Consider the following 26,531-nt stretch of genomic DNA (forward strand, 5'->3'; position numbering starts at 1 on the left):
AACTTGCTCCACCTCTTGCTCTCCATTTTAATTTACTTTAACACTAACAACAAAGGAAAAGACTAACAAAGTACATGACATTAAAATTAAGGCCTTTTTAAATTCAGAAGACACTACTGAGAGAGTGAGGAACCAAACCACACAGTGGGAAAAAATGTTTGTGATGCATATAAATGAAAAAAGATTTAAACCCAAAATTAAAAATAAGAACAAAATAAAAAACAAAAATACTTCCGCAAATATTTAAGAGAAAAAGACAATAAATCCAGTAGAAAAATAAAAAGGATTACACATGCACTCAAGCAGCAAAAATTAACATAATCTATGACACCAAATGTTGGTGAAAATGTGGAACACCTGAAACTCACACACAGAGCTGGTGGAAATGTAAATTGATATAACCATTTGTGAAATTGTTTCATAATATGAACTAAAGCTGAAAATATGCATATTTTAACTCAGAAATTCTTTTCCTAAGTATATTCCTAACAGAAATGTATTTATCTTTGTAGCTAAGGCATACACAAGAATATCCAATAAAAGTATTATTTTTAATAGCCCCAAGCTTGAATAATCTAAATGTCCATCTATATTCAAATGAGAAAATAGCTTTTATGTTAATATCATGTAATATTATTTGGTAGTGTTGTTAAACAAACTGCTCCTACATGCAAAATGTGTTTGAATCTAATATGCATAATGTTGAGCAAAACAAGCCGGACACAAGGGTATCCACTCTGTGATTTCATTTATATACATTTCAAAAATAGACAAAACTAATTAATGGTGATAATGGTCACTATATAATGGTTAACCTCAGAGTTAAGGATTGGGCATTAGGGAACTTTGATGATGTTTGTAAATTGAATTTTTGAGGGGCTGTGGGGAGACAGAGTCTTGCCCTGTCACCCAGGCTGGAGTGCAGTGGCATGATCTCAGCTCACTGCAACTTCTGCCTCCCCTGGTTAGCGATTCTCCTGTGTCAGTCTCCCAAGTAGCTGCGATTACAGGTACATTCCATCACGCCTGGCTAATTTTTGTATCTTTAGTAGAGACCAGGTTTCGCCATATTGGCCAGGCTGGTCTCAGACTCCTGGCCTCAAGTGATCTGCCTGCCTCGGCTTCCCAAAATGATGGGATTACAGGTGTGAGCCACCGAGCCTGGACTGCTAATTGGATTTATGGAATAAAAAGATTTGTGTTTTCTACAATATGAACAATTTATAGGGTAACAGGTACCACATGCTTTTCTTTACTCTGATTCTCAAAAATAATCATGAGTATATTTAGTGAACTAAAAGTTTGCATTTATTTTTTGGCTATATAGTTTTGTATTATTTGTCTATTGGCTTTAACCCCTTGAGAATTCTCTCCAGGCCAGGGAGGACATCCTATGAAATTTCTATGCATAGAATTCTAAGTTGAATCTCCCTCTTTTTTTTTTTTTTCCCACTAGTCACTCTTCTTTTGGATCTTTCTGATTTTTGTTTCATTGCCTAAGAATTTCAGTTTGGAGTCTCAGCTATAATTTCTTTTATATTCTTGATTCTGACTACATACTTGGAAGACAATCTATTCCATTAACTTTGGTTACAACTTGACTCTGATTGCTAGTTTCAAAAATAACAAAAACTATATTACATCTATCTCTATATCTATGCCTGTCTCCACACTTATCTCCCTGTCTATATTATCAGTCTATGTCCTACAGGGGAAAACTCAGTTAAGAATCAAGATAGGGAAATAGAAAAATCTTTAGAATCCTAGGCAATACTCTGTACCAATTTCTTGGTTTTGTTTCTCTCTGTAATTTAGTTTTATTTATCACTTATATACATAGCTTTAAATATTTCACACATAGGTATTTTAAAGCTTCTGAATTTAATCATTAAAGTTTTGGCAAGGAAGAAATGAACTGAATCTGTTTTTATGCCAATTTCCCTCTGAGACAATATGATTGGTGCAGTGGAGTCAAGTATTCACTTCACACTAATCAGCTCTGAAGGAAGTAAGTAAAAAGTAGCTAGAATAAGGAGTAGGTAATAGAATAAATTTCCTGGAGGCAAAAAGCTGCCTGTATTAGGGGATGAGGTTGAGGAAAGGAGGAGTAGCTGACTGTTGAGTTAGGCAGACACCCCAAATATGTCCTGTAGCTTGGAACCCTACAGCTTGTGAGTTGTTCCTTGCGATGATGGATTCAGCTCCGCATCCAAGAACTCTTAGCTAAGTGTAGTGACTCTCTGCAAAAAGTTTTAAAAAGGACAATCAGCAAGCTGCTGAATTTATGTAATGTTTATGTCATCAGGCACCTGAGGTACTAAGTATTATTAAAAATACAATGATACAGCTGATAGGATTTTGCCACTAAAAACTATGGTCTCTAGCCTTAATTGACCCTAGCAATTTTTAAGAATTATTATTGATTATCTCCTTCTTTTTCTTCTATATGCTCCCTTATTTAAAAAATCTACTATTCTGCACACCATACCTCTTCCCCTTATCACCTATGTCACTATTTCGTTTTCAGTGCAGACGATTTTGCCTCTGATTTCATAGAGACAATTTACAATATTGAGAATGATCTTCGACTTCCTGTGTCTACATCTATAATCATCTATATATGTACAATGTCAGTTTCCCTATTCAGAACTATCACAGTCTGTATGCTATGTGATATCTCCTGTATCTACCAAGATATAGAATTTATACCGATAATTCTTTCCTCTTTCTAACATGCATTTTCATGTTATATCTTATATGGTTCACACTGACCCTATTTCAATAACAAAATTAAAAAATTCCTAAACATTTTTGACCCTAGACTCATCTGATTATTAATTTCTTTTCATCTGGCAATTTTTCAGTGCTAAGGGCTTTCAAAGGATAATTTATATTTATTGTTTCTTCTCCTTTGCTTCTGTACTAGTAGGTTATGTAAAATATGACTCCAAACTTAGTGGCCTATAGCATCTAGAATATTTAATCTGCAACTTGAGAAGGGCTCCACAGAGATAGCTTATGTCTATTTCCAATGTATCAGCTAGAGCAGCTGAAAGCTTAGGGATGAAAATCATTCAAAGGCTTGCTCATTCAAGCAGTTTGTGCTGAAATTACAACTGAAATGATAGCTAAGACTGTTGGCCAGAAGATCTATACATGTACTCTCCATGTGGTCTGAACTTTCTCACAATGTGGACAGTGGGTTTTGAGAACGAGAGAAGGGTGTCAGAGAATACAGGGGGAGATACACAAAACATTTATTTCCTTTTATGATCTAGATTTGGAAATCGCATAGCATCATTTCTGCTGCCTTCTATTGATTAAAGCCCTACCTAGGTTCAAGAAAATAGAAAACAACCTCCACCCATGATTGTGTGTAGCAAGGTTCTGAAAGAAGATTTGGGATCAGCAATATTGCTGTGTCTGCTTTTGGAAAAAGACAATCTACCAGAACTTTTCATTTTACTTCAACCCTTGGCAGTCTGATTATAGTCTTTCCACATCAATCAGACTCCTACGTAAACATCAAAAGTGACTCAGTTGCCAAATCATATGATATTTATTTTGTCCTAAGGTTACTTTACTTATACTTGTAACATTTGGCATGGTTTAACACTTCCTTTTCTTGATACACTTCCACTTTGGTTTCTTTCACATTAGTATCTCCTTATTTCCCTTGTACTATCTAACTATACCTTCCCAGTGTTCATTTTAAGTACTATTTCTTCTACCTATATTTTATATTTTGATGTTTCTTTATTTTCAATTCTAGATTTCTTCTTGTTTATCTAGTCTGTATAGGCAATCATATACAGCCACATAACTTAATCTACCTATTATATGTAGGTGACTCATGAATGTCCTGAACTCCAAATTAAAAGCAATGTGACCAAATGCATAATAGGTACCTGTGATTTTATTTTCCAGAGGTAACTCAAACTCTACTTCTTCAAAATTAACCTTATCCCATTCACTTAGCCCTCCTTACATCCTTCCCACACTTACAACATTCCCCTACCAGGGTCTACTATTGTATTTGCTACCCTGATAAAAGTCATTCCTTGGGAAGTTGGGTGTCATTCTTGATTTGCCCCTTTCCCACATATATTAATAACTATGTTCCATTACTTCTAGCTTTTCATAATCTCATACATTTTGTTTACTGTTGTTTCTGTCATTGACTTGGTTCAAGCAATTATCATTTCTTTCATGGACCATTGAAATAGTCTTGTAACTGTTTTCCCTATTGTACCCTCCAAATCCACCCCCCATACAGCAAGCAGAATGATCATTTAAAATGCAAAGTGTAACACAGTAATCATCTCAGTAAAATTCTGTAGTGATTGTTCATTGTCTACCACAGTATGAAATCTGAAGTCCTTACATGGAATAACAGACTTTCAAGCTGTAAGTATGAACCCTCCAGTTCAAATACAATTTTTCATCTAGCCAAAGTAATAGTAGTGGCTACCATTTACAATGCATTATGTGTAGACTATATTCATCATCTCATCAAAGCTTTATATAACATTCTTTTATATTGGAAATTAATACATATTTATAGATATGTAATAACTAATTTTAATATGTATTTTATAATTAATTTATTGTCATAATTATTACAATTTTACATGAGAAAAATTGAGATTGAGAAAAGTAAAGTTGCTGGCTAATAGTCACAAAACCAGTTAGTGGCATAGCTGGGTGGGATTCAAAAGCACCCCAGCCTACTGTAGAGCCCAGAATGCTAACCTCCACATCGTGAACGACAATGAACTATTTGAAGTTCTCTGAATGTGCTGAGAATTTTAATCCAGGCATTATTTATGTCTGGGCTACAAGAGAAGATTGAATCACATTTTTTTATTTTCCATACCTTGTCTTCAAAGGAAATTTGTCGTCCAATATTTTATCATATTTTAGACAGTAGGTCTAAATCCTACAAGTGAGAAGTGAAAGCAGGTTTCTTTGCATTTTCACAACATTTGATGCTGGAAACTTTGAATATCAACTGAATTTTCCCCTGACAATTAGTTGATGTTTTTCTAACCTTTACCATGACATAAATAATACTTGATTCATTGTAAAGATTTTTTTTCTTAAATCACTAAATGAGGGCAAGAAAGTTTTTAAGATGACAATTAAAAAGTCATGAAATTTATTTATTTTTCTCCTGAGGGAGACAGACTCACAGCAAGCTTTTTGTACACAGACAAATAAACAATGCATTCTTTGTTGAAACTGAAGGTTTTTCAGTGAATTGAAAACATGCACATAACTAGGGTATGCATATTTATGCTGTTTAGAGAGTGTTCCATGTCGTTTTATTAAGGAAAACAGATATAAATAGATACTGCTATGGTTTGGATATGAATTGCTTGTTTCCCCTAAAACTCATGTTGAAATTTCATCCCCAAGTGTGGTTGTATTGGGAGGTGGAGACTCCTCAGAGTTTTTTAGGTCACGGGGGGATCCCTCATGAGTAGATTAACACTATCCTGCTGGGGTGAGTGAGTTCTTGCTCACTCATGGGAATGGATTAGTTTTCGAGAATGTAGGTTATTAAAAAGTATCTGGCTTCTTCAGTTTCACTCTCTTGCATCCTAGCTTGCCATGTGATGTCTTCACACCTATCTGCTTCCCCTTTGACATTCTGCACCATGTTATGACACAGCACAAAAGCTCTTGCCAGAAGTCAGGCCCATGTCCTTGAACATCCCAGCTGGCAAAATTGTGAGCTGAATAAACCTCTCTTCTTTATAAATTACCCAGTCTCATGTATTCTGTTATAATAACACAAAACAGATTAAGATCAGAGATTATAAGATATCATTGTGAATTTTATCCTGACCATTCCTACAATAGCAATGGTGGTTCAAATACCTATGCTCAGTTCAGAGGTGTACATGTACCTCTATCAGAAGTAATGAAATATTTAAATGTTCATCCTATTTAACACATACTAAAGTAACTTCCTAATGCTTTATTCTTGATGAAATACATAATAATCAGACATTGCAGTAAAAATAAGTAGTAATAAAAAATCCTACTAAAGATTGATCTGAATTATGTTTTACTGTTCTAGCTCAGCACTGGAGCACCTTCCTTTGTTTGATAATCTGTTATATCTACTCCGCTGCTAACAGTTCTTTCTCTAGGCTTGGTGATAAAAGTATCTGTAGTTTATGTTCAAAATGTTTAGCCTATTTTAAAGGGGATATACCAATTTTATTGTGAACGTAGACAAAATCAGTTAGCCTCATGGAATTTCAATTTGTTTTATGGTAACATGGAGTAAGAATAGCAACCTCGTAAGTTTGGGTGAGTATCAAGCAATGCTATTCTTGGTGTGTAACTGACAAATTATGAATATCCATCTGTAAGCTATTATTATTGTCCCCAACAATTCTATATTTAAGAAAGGTTCTAATTTAATAGCTATTTTCTATGTTAAAAACCTGAAACTATTTGTAATATTTTTAAAAATTATGAAACATTAAATTTAGTAGTAAGAAGAAATCTATCATTAATTTCTCATCTATAAAATGGGGATAACATATTCCATGAATAGGATTGTTGTAGGGATTTACTGAAAAATGACATACAAACCCCTAAGAAGAGTACATGGCATATGGTAAACACTGAGTAAACATACTATTATTATTAACATTGTGTAACCAAGGTCTACAGCAGGCATTTGGAGGCAACAGGGACCAATACAGAAAATAATTTGTTGTTTTTATTACATGAGGTTAGTTGCTTTTCTCCAGTGAATATGCCCCAAGTTATTGGGTATGAATATGCACTAAAGATTTGGCTAGCATATATTTAAAAAATTTTCTTTTGTCCATTCACTTTATTTACTCCAGAAATACATTTTTTAAAATTTCCCAAACATGGCATTGATAGGGGTGTTAGCACAGTGAACTTGACTTTGTAAGAAAAAAGGAATTTCCCAATTAGAAGAAAACAATTCATCAAGTAGGAGATTGAAAAGAAAAAGAACTGTGAGGATTATTTATTTATAAACTTAAATGCTGTCTCTTAGGTGCCATACATTGTTCTAAGTGCTTTAATCATAAATAGCTAGTGATAATAATACAGGATTGTGGTGATCTCTATTACTATTTCCATTTTACCTACAAGAAAATTAAGGCACGCAAGGATTGAGTGAAAACATCAATATCCCACTGCTAATATGCCTGAATTTGATTTGAATACAAGCAGTCTAGATCCAGAGCCCTTGGAGCCCTTGCTGTTAACCATGACATAGGCTCTTCCCAGAAACTTTTGATGTTTTTTCCAACATAGCTTCTTTTTGCATTCTGGTCAATATTTCACTTTGTGAAAAATTTTTGATCAGTTGCCTTACAAGACTCATGACATGAACACGATCTCCATTTGAGGACATTAACTTTACTCTCTTTTTCACCACTTGGTCAGGCAAGTGTACTTAGGGAAAGGCATCTAGGCTTGAGAATATAAATTTTGATATTGTTCTCTGCATTGTCCAGAATGCATTATTTTTTTTGTTTGTGTATTTCACAATGGAAGCTCTATAGTTAAATAAATTTGGGAAAGTCTAGGCTAAACAAACTGAAATATAATTTTTAAATCTGATGACTTTGCAAAAATTTTAATGTGCTACATATAGGGTTTCTTCACAGATGGATATAACAAACATTATTTCACAAAATTTTTATAATTATTTTTGAGACAGGGTCTTACTGTGTCACCTCGGCTGAAGTGCAGTGGTATGATCATAGCCCACTGCAGCCTCAAACTTCCGGACTCAAGTAATTCTCTTACCTTAGCTTCCAGAATAGCTGAAATTAGCCATGCCCTAGTAAGCCCAGATAATTTATATATATATATATGTGTATATGTATATGTATATGTGTGTGTGTATATATATATATATATATGTATATGTATATATGTATACGTGTATATATATATATGTATATGTATATATGTATACCTGTGTGTGTATATATATATATATATATATATTGTGTGTGTGTGTGTGTGTATATATATTTGTAGAGACAGGGTCTCACTATGTTTCCCAGGCTGGTCTCAAACTCCTGGCCTCAAGTATCCTCTTGCCTTGGCCTCCCAAAGTGCTGGGATGACAGGCATGAGCCACACTGTCCCCAGCCTCACAAATTGTTTTTATGATAACTCTTTTTATTAAAAAAAAACTTACAGAGCCAATGCTTTGACAAAAAAAGACTTTGGAAATGCTTTGTAACTTACTTTATCTCAGGGCCATATTTTCTTATTTTTATAAAGAAGAAATTCATATTTTCATATGAATTCACCTATGTAAAAATTCTGTAATTATGAAAAATAAAAAATAAAATAGCTTTGTATTTACAATCATTTTAATTCATTACTATGTTTTGACCCATACTAAGATCAAATATCTAATTTCTTTTTTCCTTAGGAAGCTGAAAGATCAGTTAGGAAACCAGGCTGAAATCCATCTTTAAACTAGCATAGCACATCCTCCTGCAAATTTCTGTCTTTACCTCTTAACAGCAGGAAATATCCATTACTTATCTTTGTATTCCCTATGGCTAGCAGAGTTCCTTGAGCATAATAGGTCTGGATGAAATGAAACTAACATTGCAAGTTTTTTAGGAGAATTTTCAAGTGGAAATGTTCACTGAGAGTGTCATCAATATTTTTTTCCAGAAACATTGCAATGCTTTTGTAATATAAACTATATATTCCTTAAAACTAATGAAAGCTTGATTGTTGGCCAAATACAGAAAAAATAATGTATTGGTAAGCAGAAAATGACTTCTGAAGATCTAAACAGAAGTATTCGAAATAAAGTGTTTTGCCAGCACAAGATAAAGATGATTTCTCTCACCACTCCTAATCAACATAGTATTAGAACTTCTGGCTAGGGAAATCAGGCAAGAGAAAGAAATAAAGGGCATTCAAATAGGAACAGAGGAAGTCAGATTGTCTTTGTTTGTAGATGACATGATTCTATATTTAGAAAACCCCATCCTGTCAGCCCAAAACCTTCTTAAGCTGATAGGCAACTTCAGCAAAGTCTCAGGATACAAAATCATTGCGGAAAAAGTCACAAGCATTCCTGTACACCAACAACAGGCAAGCAGAGAGTTAAATCATGAATCAACTTCCATTCACAATTGCTACAAAAAGAATAAAATAGCTGGGAATACGGCTCACAAGGGAAGTGAAGGGCCTCTTCAAGAAAAACTACAAACCACTGCTCAAAGAAATCTGAAAGGACACAAACCAATGGAAAAATATTCTATGCTCATGGAGAGGAAGAATCAATATGAAAATGGCCATACTGCCCAAAGTAATTTATAGATTCAATGCTATAGCCAGTAAACTACCAATGACATTCTTCACAGAATTAGAAAAAAAAAATTTAAATTCATACGGAACCCAATAAGAGCTCATATAGCCAAGACAATCGTATGCAAAAAGAACAAAGCTGGAGGCATCATGCTACCAGACTTCTTCTTATACTCAAGGTAACAGTAACCAAAACAGCATGGTACTAGTACAAAGACAGACACATAAGCCAATGGAACAGAATAGAGAACTCAGAAATAAGACCACACATCTACAACCATTTGATCTTTACAAACCTGACAAACACAGCAATGGGGAAAGGATTCCTATTTAATAAATGGTGCAGGGAAAGCTGGCTAGCCATATGCAGAACACTGAAACTGGACCCCTTCCTTATACCTTATAAAAAATTAAATCAAGATAAATAAAGACTTAAATGTAAAACCCAAAAGTATAAAACCCCAAGGATAAAATGTAGGCAATAACATTCAGGACATAGGCATGGACAAAGATTTCATGACAAAATCACCAAAGATAATTGCAACAAAAGCCAAAATTGACAAATGGAATTAAACTAAAGAGCTTCTGTACAGCAAGAGAAACTATCATCAGAGAAAACGGGCAACCTACAGAATGGGAGAAAATTTTTGCAATCTATCCATCTGATGAAGGTGTAACACACAAAATCTACAAGGAACTTAAACAAATTTACCAGAAACAAACAAATGACTCCATTAAAAAGTGGGCAAAGGACATGAACATACACTTGTTAAAAGAAGACATGTATGTGCCCAACAAATATGAAAAAAGCTCAACATCACTGATCATTAAAATAATGCAAAACAAAACCACACAATGAGATACCATCTTATGCCACTTAGAATGGTGATTATTAAAAAGTCAATAAACAACAGATGCTGGTGAGGTTGTGGAGAAACGGGAATGCTTTTACACTGTTGGTGGGAATGTAAATGTAAACTCCAAACATTGTGGAAGAGGTTGTGGTGATTCCTTTAAGATCAAGAACCAGAACTACCATTTGTCCCACAATCCCATTACTGGGTATATACTCAAAGGAATATAAATCATTGTATGTTCATTGCAGCACTATTCACAGTAGCAAAGACACAGAATTAATCTAAGTGCCCATCAATGATGACTGGATAAAGAAAATGTGAAACATATGTACCATAGAATTCTATGCAGCCATAAAATGGAACAAGAACATGCATGTCCTTTTCAGGGACATGGATGAAGCTGGAAGCCATTATCCTCAGCAAACTAACTCAGGAACAGAAAACCAAACACTGCATGTTCTCACTTATAAGTGGGAGCTGAACAATGAGAACACATTGACACAGGGAGGGGAGCACTGGGATTAGGGGAGAGAGAGCATTTGGAAAATAGCTAATGCATGCTGGACTTAATACCTAAGTGATGGGTTGATAGGTGCAGCAAACGACCATGGCACATGTTTCCCTATGTAACAAACCTGCACATGTACCCCAGAACTTAAAACAAAAATTAAAATATAAAAATGAAGTGTTTGGGGTTTGTCATTTTCCTGTGTTTTCTTAAACTTAGAGAAAAATTTATATCAAATGTGATTTTTAATAAAATAAAACAACTCTGTAATTGTATTGTGATAGTTTTTTCAACTGAAATATCTCTCGAAATCCAGGAACTTCAGTCTATGGTGTTCAATGCTTTATACTGAATTTTGATAAACAACATCAAAGATTTGTTTAACAAGCCATATTGAGTTCCTACTGCATAATTATTTACTCTTCCTTTCATTAAAGTTAAACATTTTATAGGTCCTAAAGTTAGCAGACAATATTCTGACACTCAATCTTGTTAATACAGAGCATCATACACATAAGCTCATATTTTGTGAAAGAATTGTTTAGCCATTTTGTGGAACATAGAAAACAAGAACATTGATTGCATTTATATGTATCTCATTGCATAATTAACAGTATTGTTACTAAAAATATAGAGATCTCTGGAGATCCAATTTCATTATCATTGAAGACATATGGATCAATGTCCAATGTTTGAAAACTGAGATATTTGGGGTAGTTAGACCTCTATAAGTTATTATGTAAATATGACTGTTAGAGTATTGGGCCATAGGAGAGAGTAGGTGTCAAAATTATATAGCAGTGGTCCCAGGGCAAATTAACCTAGGCAGACAGTATTGCTTATGAAAAATGCTTATTTATACCCACAGGAGGTGGCGCAGATATAGGAGTAAAATAGAGGAAGAAAATACCTTTTCCAGACTGAAATTTGGAGCCTGCCTCTGTTGCCTGTTAACACTCAGGCCTAGGCAATTCTATTTTAATACCCTTTCTCAGCATACTTACTTGTTATGTTATATTTAGATATGACTTATACAAATATAACTTATCCACAACGGCGGAATATAAAAATCGTTGGAAAATTACCTTTTGTTATATGTAATTTTCTTCTCTGTATCATATGTAATTTTCTTCTCTGTATCATATGTAATTTTCTTCCCTGTCTTTGCTCACAGTCATGTACCTACACAGCTGCTTTTTCTCCACAAACGTTTTTTCAATATGAAATTCTCTGGCTTTAAAATATTAACTGATGATGACATATATCCAGAAATTAAATGTCTAGCTGTGACCTATGTGTTACTGATTTTACAAGGTCTATAAAAATTTTAAATGCTTGGTAGATTCTTCTTCATTTTAATAGCAATCATTACATTTAAAAAATAATTATTTGTTCTATATTCATCTTATGAATGTGTAAAGAAAAAAGTAAATCTCTCCCAAATGCAGCCTACTCCCTTAATAAAGATGGTATTTATTCAATATTCCCTGTGTATAGTCTTTCCTAAAATATGCTACACATACTTTTCCATAGAAAGGTATTAGAAGATACCAGAATAAATTGAAAAGGCCAGTAGTAAATATGTAGTGGTTTATAACAAGGACTTTAATTATAACTGTAGTTCTAGAATTATGCCGTATAATAAGATAGACATGCAGAAAAACTCCTGTCAGAGTAAACTTTATTTTTCTTTAGATATAGAATCTATATTTTATTTTGAAAATACTTCAAAAATTATAAAAATAAAACAATAAAAACTCAGGCAAGGTATGCATAAGTATATATTTGTAAATTTTATAAAACTTCTGCTGCTTAATCAATTAACAGGAAGCAAGAGCAAATGATGAAGAAAGTTTGCAATAGAAATAGATCCATGTGTGATCCAGATACTGAAGTTAATGGAACAGAACTTTACAGCATGTTATTGTGTTCACAGAAACAGAGGAACATGTGGAGGCAACTTGTCTAAGTAAAAAAATATATATATATATGAAAATACTGTCCATGAGAAATTAATAGTGGAAATACAATATCTGGTATATTTATTTGAACAACTAATTAGACCTTGCAGGAGAGAATAATAGTAAATTAGAAGACAGGTCAATAAAAAGTGTGCAAATTGATGTGCAGACAAAAAAAAATTACACGAGTGGAAGGGTCATGTAAAGATTGAAAGATTTAATATAAATATAATTGGAGTCACAGAAGGAAGAGGAAAAGAAACTGGGGAAAAACTAATTTTGGAAAAAAAAAGTGGTTGAGAATTTGCCAAAACTAATGAAACATATCAAGTCAGTGTGATTCAAGAATTTCTATAAACTCGAAGAAAAAAGTGTGAAGAAGACCATTTCTAGACACACAATAGTAAAATCTGTTTAAAAACACAAAGGAAATCTAAAACTTTTTCTGTAAGAGCAAACAGAAAGACACATTATTTTCAATGGAACATCAATGGGAATGACAGTTGACTCATCAATAGAAATGTTAAAACCAACAACAAGAAATAGTTCTGTTAAAGTACTGAAGAGAAATAACTGCTAACCTCAGATTCTACACAAAGCAAAATTATAATTATTAAGTAATGTGAAATAAAATTGTTTTAGACAAAGGTTGAAATAATTTATCATCAGCAGATATACACTACAAAGAACACTAAAGAGTACTCTTTAGACAAAAACAGAATGCTCTCAGATAGAATCGCAGAAATGCAGAAGGAAAAGCATCAGAAATGCTAAATTATGGAAACACAAATTTTGAGTATATTAATCAGGAGACAGAAACCAAACCAGTTATTAGAACAAAGAAAATCTGATGTGAAGAACTGTAGATGTCAAAGATAACTAACTACTAAAAAGGATAAACTAAGACTTAAAGAGACAAATAGAGATAATTTGGCTTCCACTTTTCCTAATTGAATACCCTTTATTTTTTTTTTCCTTGCCTAATTGCTCTTGCTAGAACTTCCAATACTATATTGAATAGAAGTGGTGAGAGAGGGCATCCTTGTGTAGTGCCAGAATTCAAAGGGAATGCTTCCAGTTTTTGTCCATTCAGTATGATATTGGCTGTAGGTTTGTCATAAATAGCTTTTATTATTTTGAGATATGTTCCTTTGAGATATGTTCCTTTTGGTATAAAGGGCTGTTGAATTTTGTTGAATGACTTCTCTGCATCTATTGAGATAATCATGTGTTTTTTGTCTTTGGTTCTGTTTATGTGGTGGATTATGTTTATAGACTTGTGTATGTTGAACCAGCCTGCATCCCCAGGGTGAAGTCTACTTGATTGTGATGGATAAGCTTTTTGATGTGCTGTTGCAGTTGGTTTGCCAGTATTTCATTGAAGATTTTTGCATCTATGTTCATCATGGATATTGGCCTGAAGTTTTCTTTTCCTGCTGAGTCTCTGCTGGGTTTTGGTATCAGGATGATGTTGGTCTCATAAAATGATTTGAGAAGGATTCCCTTCTTTTGGATTGTTTGGAATAGTTTCAGAAGGACTGGTACCAGCTCCTCTTTGTACGTCTGGTTAGAATTCAGCTGTGAACCCATCTGGACCTGGGCTTTTTTGGTTAGTAGGCAATTAATTGGTGCTTCAACCTCAGCCCTTGTTATTGGTCTGTTCAAGTTTTCAAATTCTTCCTGGTTTAGGCTTGGGAGGGTCTGTGTCCAGGAATTTATCCATTTCCTCCAAGTTTACTGGTTTATGTGCATAGAATTGTTTGTAGTAATCTCTGACTGTAATCTGTATTTCAGTAGAGTCAGTGGTGATATCCCCTTTATTGTTTTTTACTGCATCTATTTGATTCTTCTCCTTTTTCTTTTTTATTAATCTGGCTAGTGGTCTATTTTGTTGATCTTTTCAAAAAACTAATTCCTGGATTTCTTGATTTTTTGAAGATTTTTTTGTGTCTCTATCTTCTTCAGTTCTGCTCTGATCTTAGTTATTTCTTGTCTTCTACTAGCTTTCGAGTTTTTTTTATCTTGCTCCTGTAGCCCTTTCAATTTTGATGATAGGGTGTTGATTTTAGAACTTTCCTTGCTTCTCTGGTGGGCATTTATTGCTATAAATTTCCCTCTAGACACTGCTTTAAATGTGTCCCACAGATTCTGGTATGTTGTGTGTTCATTATCATTGGTTTCAAAGAACATCTTTATTTCTGCCTTCATTTCATTGTTTATCCAGTCGACATTCAGGAGCGGGTTGTTCGGTTTCCATGAAACTGTGCAGTTCTGAGTTAGTTTGTTAATTCAGGTTCTAATTTGATTGCACTATGGGCTGAGAGACTGTTTGTTATGATTTCTGTTCTTTTGCATTGGCTAAGGAGTGATTCACTTCCAATTATGTGGTCAATTTTAGAATAGGTGCCATGCAGTGCAGAGAAGAATGTATATTCTGTGGATTTGGGGTGGAGATTTCTGTAGATGTCAAGGTCTGCTTGGTCCAGATCTGAGTTCAAGTCCTGGATATCCTTGTTAATTTTCTGTCTCATTGATCTGTCTAACATTGATAGTGGAGTGTTAAAAGTCTCCCACTATTATTGTGTGGGAGTCCTAGTCTCTTTGTAGGTTGTTAAAAACTTGGTTTATGTACCTGGGTGCTCCTGTATTGGGTTTATATATGTTTAGGATCATTAGTTCTTCTTGATACATTGATCCTTTTACCATTATGCAATGCCCTTCTTTGTCTCTTTTGATCTTTCTTGGCTTAAAGTCCATTTTATCAGAGACTAGGGTTGCAACTCCTGCTTTTTTTTTTTTCTCTCTCTATTTGCTTGATAAATATTCCTCCATCCCTTTATTTTTAGCCTATGTGTGTATGTGCACATGAGATGGGTTTCCTGAATACAGCACACTGATGGGTTTTGACTTTTTATCCAATTTGCCAGTCTGTGTCTTTTGATTGGAGTCTTTAGTCCATTTACATTTAAGGTTAATATTATTATGTGTGAATTTGATCCTGCCGTTTTGATGCTAGCTGGATGTTCTGCCCATTAGTTGACACATTTTCTTCATTGTGTTGATGGTCTTTACCATTTGGTATATTTTTGGAGTGGCTGGTACTGGTTGTTCCTTTCTATGTTTAGGGCTTCTTTCAGGAGCTCTTGTAAGGCAGGCCTGGTGGTGACAAAGTCTCTCAGCAATTGCTTTCCCATAAAGGATTTTATTTCTCCTTCACTTATGAAGTTTAGTTTGGCTGGATATGAAATTCTAGGTTGAAAGTTCTTTTCTTTAAGGATGTTGAATATTGGCCCCCACTCTTTTCTGGCTTCTGGGTTTCTGCTGAGAGATCCGTTGTGAGTCTGATGGGCTTCCCTCTGTGGGTAGCCCGACCTTTCTCTTTGGCTGCCTTTAGCATTTTTTCCTTTATTTCAACCTGGTGAATCTGTTGATTAAGTGCCTTGAGGTTGCTCTTCTTAAGGAATATCTTTGTGGTATTCTCTGTATTTCCTGGACTTCAACATTGGCCTGCCTTGCTAGGTTGGGGAAGTTCTCCCGGATAATATCCTGAAGAGTATTTCCAGCTTGGATTCATTCTGTCTGTCACATTCAGGTACACCTATCACATGTAGATTAGGTCTTTTCACATAATCCCATATTTCTTGGAGGCTTTGTTCATTTCTTTTCTCTCTTTATTCTCTATTCTTGCTTTCTCATTTTAATTCATTGAGTTGATCTTCAATCTCTGATATTCTTTCTTCTGCTTGGTCGATTTGGCTGTTGAAACTTGTGTATACTTCCTGGAAGTTCTTGTGCTGTGTTTTTCAGCTCCATCAAATCATTTATATTCTTCTCTAAGCTGTTTATCCTGGTTAGCATCTCATTTAACCTTTTTTCAAGGTTCTTAGTTTCTTTGCATTGGGTTCATTGGGTTAGAACCTGTTCTTTTAGCTCTGAGAAGTTTGTTATTACCCACTTCCTGAAGCCTGTTTCTGTCGATTCATCTGATTCATTCTCCATCCATCTTTGATTCCTAGCTAGTAAGGAGTTGTGATCCCTTGGAGGAGGAGAGGTGTTCTGGTTTTTGGTGTTTTCATCCTTTTTGTGCTGGTTTATCCCATCTTCGTGGATTTATCTACCTGTGGTCTTTGTAGTTGGTGACTTTCAGATAGGGTCTCTGAGTGGATGTCCTTTTTGTTGATGTTGAAGCTATTTCTTTCTGCTTCTAGTTTTCCTTCTAACAGTCTGGCCCCTCTGCTGCAGGACTGCTGGAGGTCCACTCCAGACCCTGCTCACCTGGGGATTGCCTGCGGGGGCTGCAGAACAGCAATAGTTGCCACCAGTTTCTTCCTCTGCTATCCTCATCCCAGAAGGGTACCTGCCAGATGTCGGCCTGAGCTCTCCTTTATGAGGTGTCTCTTTGGGTATATGGGAGTCGGGGAGTTTCTTGAGGAGGCAGTCTGTTCCTTATAGGAGCTCAAGTGCTGTGCTGGGAGCTCTGCTGTTCCATGCAGAGCTGCTGGACAGGTACCTTTAAGTCTGCTGCAGCTGAGCTCATAACCGCCTCTTTTCCCAGGTGCTCTGTCCTAGGAAGGTTGGCTTTATTTATGAGTTCCTGTTGTACTGCTGCCTTTTTTCATATATGCCCTTCCCCACATGGAGTAATCTAGTCACAGCCTGCCAGCAGAGGCATTGCTGAGCTGCTGCAGGCTCTGCCCTGCTGCTGTGTGAACTGCCTCAGTAGTGGAGGACTGCCTTGGTAGTGGGAGATGCCCTTCCCCCCATTAAGCTGGATGGCCCTGGATCCAGCTGTGCTTGCTGTAAAACTCTCAATCCAGAGCATTTCAGATTGCTTGTTTTGTGGAGGTGGTACCCGCCGAGTCAGATCCCCTGGCTCCCTGTCTCAGCCTTCTCCCTTTCAGTTGAATGGGCGGCTCTGTCTCCCAGGCGTTCCAGGCGCTAGCCAAAAAGGCTGCCCAAATTTGTGTGAGTTTCTGTGTGCTGAAGTGGCACCAGCTGAAGCTGTTGCACTGAAAACTCTTGGTACTTTTGACCCGGGAATCTCCTGGTCTGTGGGTAGTGAAAACTTGTTTGGAAATGAGGTGAGCACTCACCCTCTGCACTGTTCTCCCTGGGAACTGCACTCTGGAGCTGTTCCTATTTGGCCATCTTGGATCAGACTTCTTCAAAGAGAGCATGACTACTACAGCAAATGCTGCCTAACAGCTGTGAAGGAAGATGCCAGAGGTAACAGGCCAGGAATGATCTTTAGAACTGTCTGGCCAGGGCGGGGACGTGTGGGCAGGCTAGAGCTGACATGTGGAAAAAACCGTCTAAGAGGAGAGGTGGTTGCCTGCAGGTGTGGCCAGAGTTGCTGGGCAAGCAGTGCAGTGGACCTTCTCAAAACCTGCAATGAGGTGGGGAGAAATGGGTTCAGCCACAGCTGCCAAAACAGCGCAATTGGTGCACTTGGAAATGGCCATAGGGTGAAGAGAGCCAGTCCTGAAGATCTGGTTGAAACTTGTCTGTGAGGTTTGCAGGGTATTCATGCTAACTAAAAACATGGAATACCCCAGCCAGAAAGAGTGTCTCCTTGCTGTTATTGTTCTCTGTTGTCATCATGGTGTCCTCTACTGACAAAGTCTAGCTTTACTCCAGATGGCAAAGGAAAACATTCAGAGGGTGCCACCTGAGTTTTAGAAAAGCAAGCAAACAGAGTTGGGTTTGGGGCTGAGAAACAATCAGTTAATAATTGGTTCGCTTTTTATCTGTCTTGAGTAGTTTCATAGTATGTGTAACTGCAATGCATGGTAAAAATAGGGCAGAAGTTAGATGTGAAATAAGAGTTTTGTTCTAAAAACTTTACAAAATGGGAAATTAAGGTACATTCTACCTTAAATTAGTACATTTATTGTACTAATGCAATATTTACTGTTACCGCTAAGGAAATAATTACGACAGTAAAAGAGGGTGTAACTAACAAGCTTAATAGGGAAACAAATACGGAAACATGCTTGATCCAACAAATATAAGGTAAGATAGTAATAGGAAAGAAAAAAGAAGAGATGGAACAAAGAAGAAAAAAATTATATGATAAATTAAAATACAAATAAATTAGTATTTTCATTATGCATGTCAAACATCCAGTTAAAGATTTTAATACTAGAATGAACAACATAAAGACAGATTAAGATTGAAAGTAAAATGATGAAAAAAGGTACACTATGAAATCCATGATTAAGAGAAACCAAGAGAGCTATACTAATAGGTGACAACTTAGGCTTCAATGTAAGAGGATATTGCCAGGGAAAAAAGATATTTTTCACAATAAAAAAGTGTTGATTCAGTAGAAACACACTATTCCATAATCTGTATGCAATTAATTACGTGGATCCAAAATATCCATAGCAAAAACTGGCAGAATTATAGGAGAAACAGGAAAACCTATAACTACAGCCAGAGATTTTATCATACCTCTGTCAGTAACTGAGAGGAAAAAAACAGACCAAAAAATTAGTAAGAGTTAGATACCATAATTAACAAAATGTTCTAATTTACATGTTTAAAACACAGCATCAATGAATGAAGAAAACACATTGGATTCAAATATGCCTTGTATTAATCCATTCTCACACTACTATAAAGATACTACCTGAAACCAGGTAATTTATAAACAAAAGAGGCTTTAATTGACTCACAGTTCTGCTTGCCTGGGGAGGCCTCAGGAAACAAAATCATTGTGGAAGGTGAAGGGGAATCAAGGCACTCTCTTCACAAGGTGACAGGAGAGACAGAGAGAGCTCAGAGGAAATGCCAAGTACTTATCAAACAAACCTCATGAAAGCTCACTCACTATCAGAACAGCATGAGGGAAACTGCCCCCCTAATCCAATCACCCCCTAACCAGGTCCCTCCCTCGACACCTATGGATTTCAATTCTAGATGAGATTTGGGTGGGGACACAGACCCAAACCATATCACGCATGGAACATTTACCAAAAGTGATTGCTTATTATGCCATAAAGCAAATCTCATGATAATCCTGAAAATCTGCTGACCACAGAGAACTTAAGCTAGTATGTAATAATAAAAAATATAGCTAGAAAATTCCCAAATGATTTGAAATTAAGCCACACACTTGTAAGTAACCTATTGAAATAAAAATTTCAACATATTCAGAATAAATTATTTGAATGTGACTTATCAAAACATGAAGAACAGCTGAAGAAATATGTTAAGATATAAATCCATAAATTAGAAAACAAGAAAGCGAAAATTAATGAGTATAATCCCCTGTCGCAAAAAAAAAAGAGAAAGAAAATATTCCAAAAGATGTCAAAAAGCAAATAAAGCAACATGAGTAGACTTCCATGAAATAAAAACAGACATACAACAAAGGAGGTCCAAAAGTTGATTAATTGTAAAAACAAATAAAATGTTGACTTCTTAGCAAGACTAACCAAGACAAAACAGAATGAACAATCTCTCTTTGAACCAAAGACCCAAATAAATGAAGGAATATTGAATATCCATAGATTAGTAAACTCAGTATTATAAAGATGCTATTTCTTCTAAAGAAGAAACAGGTTTACTTATAAAAATATTTAATATTTAAAAAATATTTGCCTACCTCAAATGTTTTAAGGCTACAAAAATTTAGATTCAATACAATCTCCATTAAAAGCCCAAGACGCTTTTCTGGGGGGGTTGGGTAGCAAAAACTGACAAGCCAATTTCAAAATGTTTATGGAAACCTAAAAGGCCAAAAATAGCAAAGACACGATTTTAAAAGAACAAGGTTGATTTATTCCTTCCAGGAATAAAAACTTAATACAGAGTTAGTACATTTAAAATAGTATGGTACTGTGCAAGCAGTGATAAATAGACTGATAAAACATAAAGCTCAGAAACAAACATATGATCACTTTACAACAAGTTGACAGTGAAGAAGATATGATGATGCTTTAAAAAGCTGATGCTAGACTGACTGGTATAACTAAAGGGGATAAAAGAACATTAACCCCTAATTCACATACATAAATATATGATTTTTATACCCAAATGTGAAATTTAACACAATACATCTTCTAGAAAATATCACCAAAAAATTGTTGTGGCCTTGAGATAGGCAAATATTTTTAAAACATGAAAAAAATTCATCACAAAGGGAAAGATAGAAAATTGGACTTCATTAAAATTTAAAAAAATCTGTTCCTCAAAATCTCCATTAGTAGGATGAACACTCCAGCCACAGAATAAATAGGGATATTTGAAATACAAATATGTTATAAAGAACTAAAACCCATGGTATGAACAAAATTTGTATTACCATAAAAAAGACACTAGACACCATAGAAATATTAGTGAAAGATTTGAACAAAATGAATATATTTTATTGACTATAAGCATAATTGAAAGGCGTTCAACCTCATTAATCAAAATGAAAATACAAATTATATCTTCAATCAGATGCCATTTCATACTCAACTACAAAATTTTAAAAACTGACAATATCAACTGTGGATGAAGACGTGGAGCAACTGCAACTCTCACATACACTGCTAGTACAAGTGTAAATAGGTCAACTACTTTAGAAAAGTGTAGTATCTGCTAAAGCTGAAGATACGCATTTTATAGTCCTGCAATTCTAGACAAGGCATAAACCTAAAAAATGACATATAAGAATTTTCATTAGCACAATAGTTGCAAACTAGAAATAAATGCTATCAACATTTAATGGTAGAATAAATATCAACAAAAGAATGAATGCAAATATTTTATATTGATGCAGACCAGAAATAAAAATGAAAGAAATTGCTGCTGCAGGCAACAACATGAAGAAATCACAATACAATATTGAGAGGAAGAAGTCAGACACAGAAGCGTACATGTAATCTCACTGTATGCATGTAAATTACATATGAGGATAAAAATTAATGTATCGTGTGTCTTAGTCTATTTGCTGCTGTTACAACAGAATACCACAGACTAGGTAATTTATAAATAATAGAAGTTTATTTGGCTTATGGTTTTGGAGGCTGGAAATTCCAAGAGCATGGTGCCAGCATCTGGTCATGCATTTTGTGCTATGTCATCCCATGGAGGAAGGCAGCAGGGCAAGTGAGCACCAGATAGGAAGAGGATGGAGTTCAAGCATCATTGTTTTTATCAAGAACCTATTCGCCTGATAACTAACCCATTCCCACAATAACAGCATTAACCCCTTCATGAGGGCAGAGCTTATGACCTAATCACCTCTTAAAGGTCTGACATCTGTTTCACTGTTTCAACAGCACTTAAATTTCAACACTAGTTTCAGAAGGACATTCAAATGATAGCATTCCTTCCATTACCCCCCAAAACCCATGTCCTTCTCACACATAATATACTCTCATTCTATACCAGTAGCCCTGAAAGCCTTAACTAGTTCTAGCATCAACTCAGAAGTCCAAAATCCAGAGTCTCATCTGAATCAGACATTAGTAAGACTCAAGAATCAATTAATCCTGAAGCAAACTACTCTCCAGCAGTGGAACTGTGAAATTAACAATTCAAGTGCTTCCAAATCCAACGGTGGAACAAGTGCAGATAGACAGCCCCATTCCAAAAGGAGCAAGACAAAAAGAAAGGGTAATTGTTCCCAAGAAAGTCCAAAACTCAACAGAGAACACCATTATCTTAACACTTCAGAATAATTTCCATTGACTCCATGTCCTACATCCTGGGCACACAAGTACTGTGGTTGGGCCTCCAAGGCCTCAGGCAGCCATGTCTCTATGGCTTTTCTGGGCTAAGGCCATGTTTCAGCTCTCTCCAATTGGAGTGTAGTGCCTGCAGCTTTTTCAGATTGGCATTGCACACTCGTTGGTCTACAGTTCTGAGGTCTTAGTGATGGCCCCACTCCCACGGCTCTATTAGGCTCTGTCCTAGTGGAAACTCTCTATGGTAAATCCGACCTCACATTTCCACTTCACATTGCCCTAATAGGGTAAGAGGTCTCTGCAGTGGCTCCATCTCTGCAAGAAGACTCTCTGGGTCCCTGGGCTGTCCACAACATCCTTTGAAATCTAGGGTGAAAGTGGCCATGCATGCACGGCTCTTGCATTCTGCATTCCTGCAGAATTAGCACCACATGGACACCACCACCATTTATAGCTTGTAACCTGCAGAGTGGTGGGGTGAAGTATACCTGGGCCTGCTTGAGCCATGGCTGGGGTGACTAAGGGGCATGGTGCTGGAATGTGGGAAGCAGAGTCCTGACGTAGCCTTGGGTAGTGAGTTCATGGAGGGTGCCAAACCCATCGTCCCAAAACATTCTGCTCTCCTAGAGCTCTGAACTTGTTAACGGGAAGGACAAGATCTAAATTCCTTTGGAGTCTTTGTCCCGTGGTGCTGATGAACAGCACCTAGCTCCCTTCTAGCCATATGATTCTCTTTAGCAATTACTTGGCCATACTCTTAGTATTTTCTCTCAGACATGACTTTTCACTCTTCATCTGTCCAGAATGCAAAATTTCCAAATCTTTTTATTCTGCTTCTCTGTCAATCATAAATTTCATCACTAAGTCATTTCTTTTCTCTCACATTTCATTGCATGTGTTCACAAGTAGCCACACAGTAGCTGGAATGCTTTTATCCTTAGATATTTCTTCCACCAGATATCCTAGTTCATTACTCTTAATTTCTGCATTCCATAAAATCCTAAGACATGGACACAATCCTGCCAAGTTCTTTGCAACTGTATGACAAGAATACCTTTACTCCAGTTTCAAGTACCTTCTTTCTCATTCCCATCTGAGACCACATCAGAATGGTTTCTGTCTATATTTCTAACAACATTATTGTCATGACCACTTAAGTAACTTCTAAGAAGTTTCAAACTCTTTGTACAGCTCTACTCTTCTTCTAATCCCTCACCAGAATTGCCCTTAATGTTCCATTGACCAGAAATCTAGGCTATTTCTAGCTTGCTCCTCCAAATTCTCCCAGTCTCTATCCACTTTCCAGTTATAAAGCCACTTCCATGTTTTCAGGTTTACATTTTGTTTTCTTTTTTTTTTTTTTTTTTTGAGACAGAGTTTCACTCATGTTACCCAGGCTGGAGTGCAATGGCCCGATCTCGGCTCACCGCAACCTCCGCCTCCTGGGTTCAGGCAATTCTCCTGCCTCAGCCTCCTGAGTAGCTGGGATTACAGGCACGCGCCACCATGCCCAGCTAATTTTTTGTATTTTTAGTAGAGACGGGGTTTCACCATGTTGACCAGGATGGTCTCGATCTCTTGACCTCGTGATCCACCCGCCTCGGCCTCCCAAAGTGCTGGGATTACAGGCTTGAGCCACCGCGCCCGGCCTACATTTTGTTTTCTTAATGGCAACAATCTTATTCTCAATACTGATTTTCTGTTTCAGTCCATTTTCAGCTGCTGTAACAGAGTATCACAGACTGGCTAATACATAAACAATAGAAGTTTATTTGGCTCACAGTTATGGAGGCTGAGGAGTTCAAGAGCATGGCACCTAATTCTGGCAAGGGCCTTCATGCTGCATCATTCCATGGTGGAAAGCAGAAGGGCAAGCAAGTACATGAGACAGAGAGAGAACGAAGGCCAAACTTCTTCCTTTTATCAGGAAATTACTCTCAAGAAAACTAATCTACCCCTGAAATAACAGCATAAAACCATTCATGAGGGCAGAGTCCTTATGACCTAATCATCTCTTAAAGGTCCCATCTCTCAGCACTGTTGCAATGGCAATTAAATTTCAACATGAGTTTTGGAGGGGACATTCAAGCCACAGCATGATGATACAAGTAAAACTATCATCTACTTAAGATGGTTAATGACTGAATGAAGGCATGAGCAAGGTTTTAAGAGTACAGATATCTTGGCCTAAGTGGCTGTATTTACTTTCGTGAAGGCTAAAGCAACTCCATCTTGGATACTAATCCACCATGTGGACTTCTGATTAACCCTGGTTTGGGAAAGGCCTCTAAGATTTCTGTTATATCTACTCTTCCTTGTGTAAGAGCATGTACTTACTGTGAATCCTGACCTTAGTTAAAGACAGCTTTGATGTCTTAGAATCCTACCCTTAAGCAACTGTCCTACACATCCCTTCTGAAGCACATATATTCTTTCTCTCAGTCTGGGGCACAATGGCATGCAGACTCACCGTCTTGTCTTGCTGCTCCCTAAGACACAGACATGGCTTCTGATTGTAAATGCCCATTATATGTTTATATGTTTCTTTCTGAGAAACTGTATATGTCAGCCACATTATTTGTCCTCTCAGCTGCCTTAGACTTTTGAGGGTAGGTTTGCATAGGCCTGCCCACAACGGAACAACTTTATTAAACTTTACTGAGTTGTAATAATAAGGTTTTTGAACTTTTAATACTATACTTAAATATTAAAAACAAAAATATCAACAATAATAAATATGACTATCATTTTTGATCACATGTTCTAAGAACAGAATGCTTTTTAAATAATTGTTTTATTTAATTCTCACATCAGTTTCATGAGGATATCGTATTCATTATACTAGCAAGAAATTGATTCTAGAAAAATTAAACAACTTGCTTGTCAGTTGTAGATCTGGGACTAAAATCCAGGTCTACAGACATCAGAGGGCATGTGTTAAATCATTCAGTAATACCTTCCCAAATGCTATGTGCTATTGTACCCGTTGAAGGAAACAGCTGTCAGTTGAAGGTCTGTCTGCCTTAGAAGAGAAGTTGCAAATGACAAATATGATAAAACATTTAGGCTAGAATGACCAAGTACCACATAAGCTATAATTATGAGATTAAGTTATGAAAGAAACCAGGGAATGTTGGCAGAATTACTGCTAATTATAGATTGTTATGACCTGCAGTTTAAAAAAGTGAGCCCTTGGTTATTTAAAATATCAACTGATCACTTATGCCATCCAAAGAGCTTACTAAGTCACAACAGTTAATCAAAGAGATTAAAAAAAAAAAGACAATAAATGGTCAGTGAATGCTAATGGAACATTCATGGAAAGCACAAAGGCAGACTGTGGTGGGTTGTTTCATCTTCTTAGAGCACCCACTTATTTCCCACATGCTCCATGAAATACCCAGAGTTTTGAGTAGTTTTAAAGTGAATGGTGGGAAAGGCAAGAATTACAGATATACTTGCAAATCTTAAAATGCCTAGCCTATAACCATAAAAATCATTCTGATATGCTTAGTAAAATTATAAAATCATTTTTTCTGATTTATAAACTTCAACTATCAATCCATTCCAAACTTTCTTCATAAGTACAGCCAATGGCAAAAGAGAGTGAAAGCATCCCCCACAAGATTCTGAATGAATAATTCAATTTAACTGAAACAACTTATAGGTAAAGCTTAAGATGTTTCTTTGAAGTTGTAGCTTTATCTTAAAATTTTATGCGTATTTTTCAGTCTACTTCATAAAACACCTATGTTTGACTTAATGTGAAATAATGTTTTACATTACTTAAAACAGAACAGAATTGATATTCTAAGAAACTGTGCCAACCTCTGGAGTATCTACATATCTCCAAAGAATATGCCCATGGAACTTGACAAGCACAGCCACGAGAAAAGTCCTTTACAACTATTAACTGTGAAAGGCATTACTGTTCCTATTATTTTTATCATAAGCATGCTAGTTTGGTAAAGAAATTAGCTAGGATGCCAATATGCAGCTGCCTTTTCTCTGGGGCATCTGCTCTAATGGTCAGATGCAGTGTGGTGAGGCCTGGCTGCTTACTTCAGGGCCAGGCCAGGCTAGGGATTCAGTCCTCCTTCCCTTCCTGGGAATTAGCACCAACCTGCATGTTTACCTTACTGCTTGTTGCCTGAGAGTATGGGTTTCTCCCCTTTAGAAA

This window comes from Cebus imitator, unplaced genomic scaffold, assembly GCF_001604975.1.
Source record: "Cebus imitator isolate Cc_AM_T3 unplaced genomic scaffold, Cebus_imitator-1.0 Scaffold3, whole genome shotgun sequence".
NCBI lineage: Eukaryota > Metazoa > Chordata > Mammalia > Primates > Cebidae > Cebus > Cebus imitator.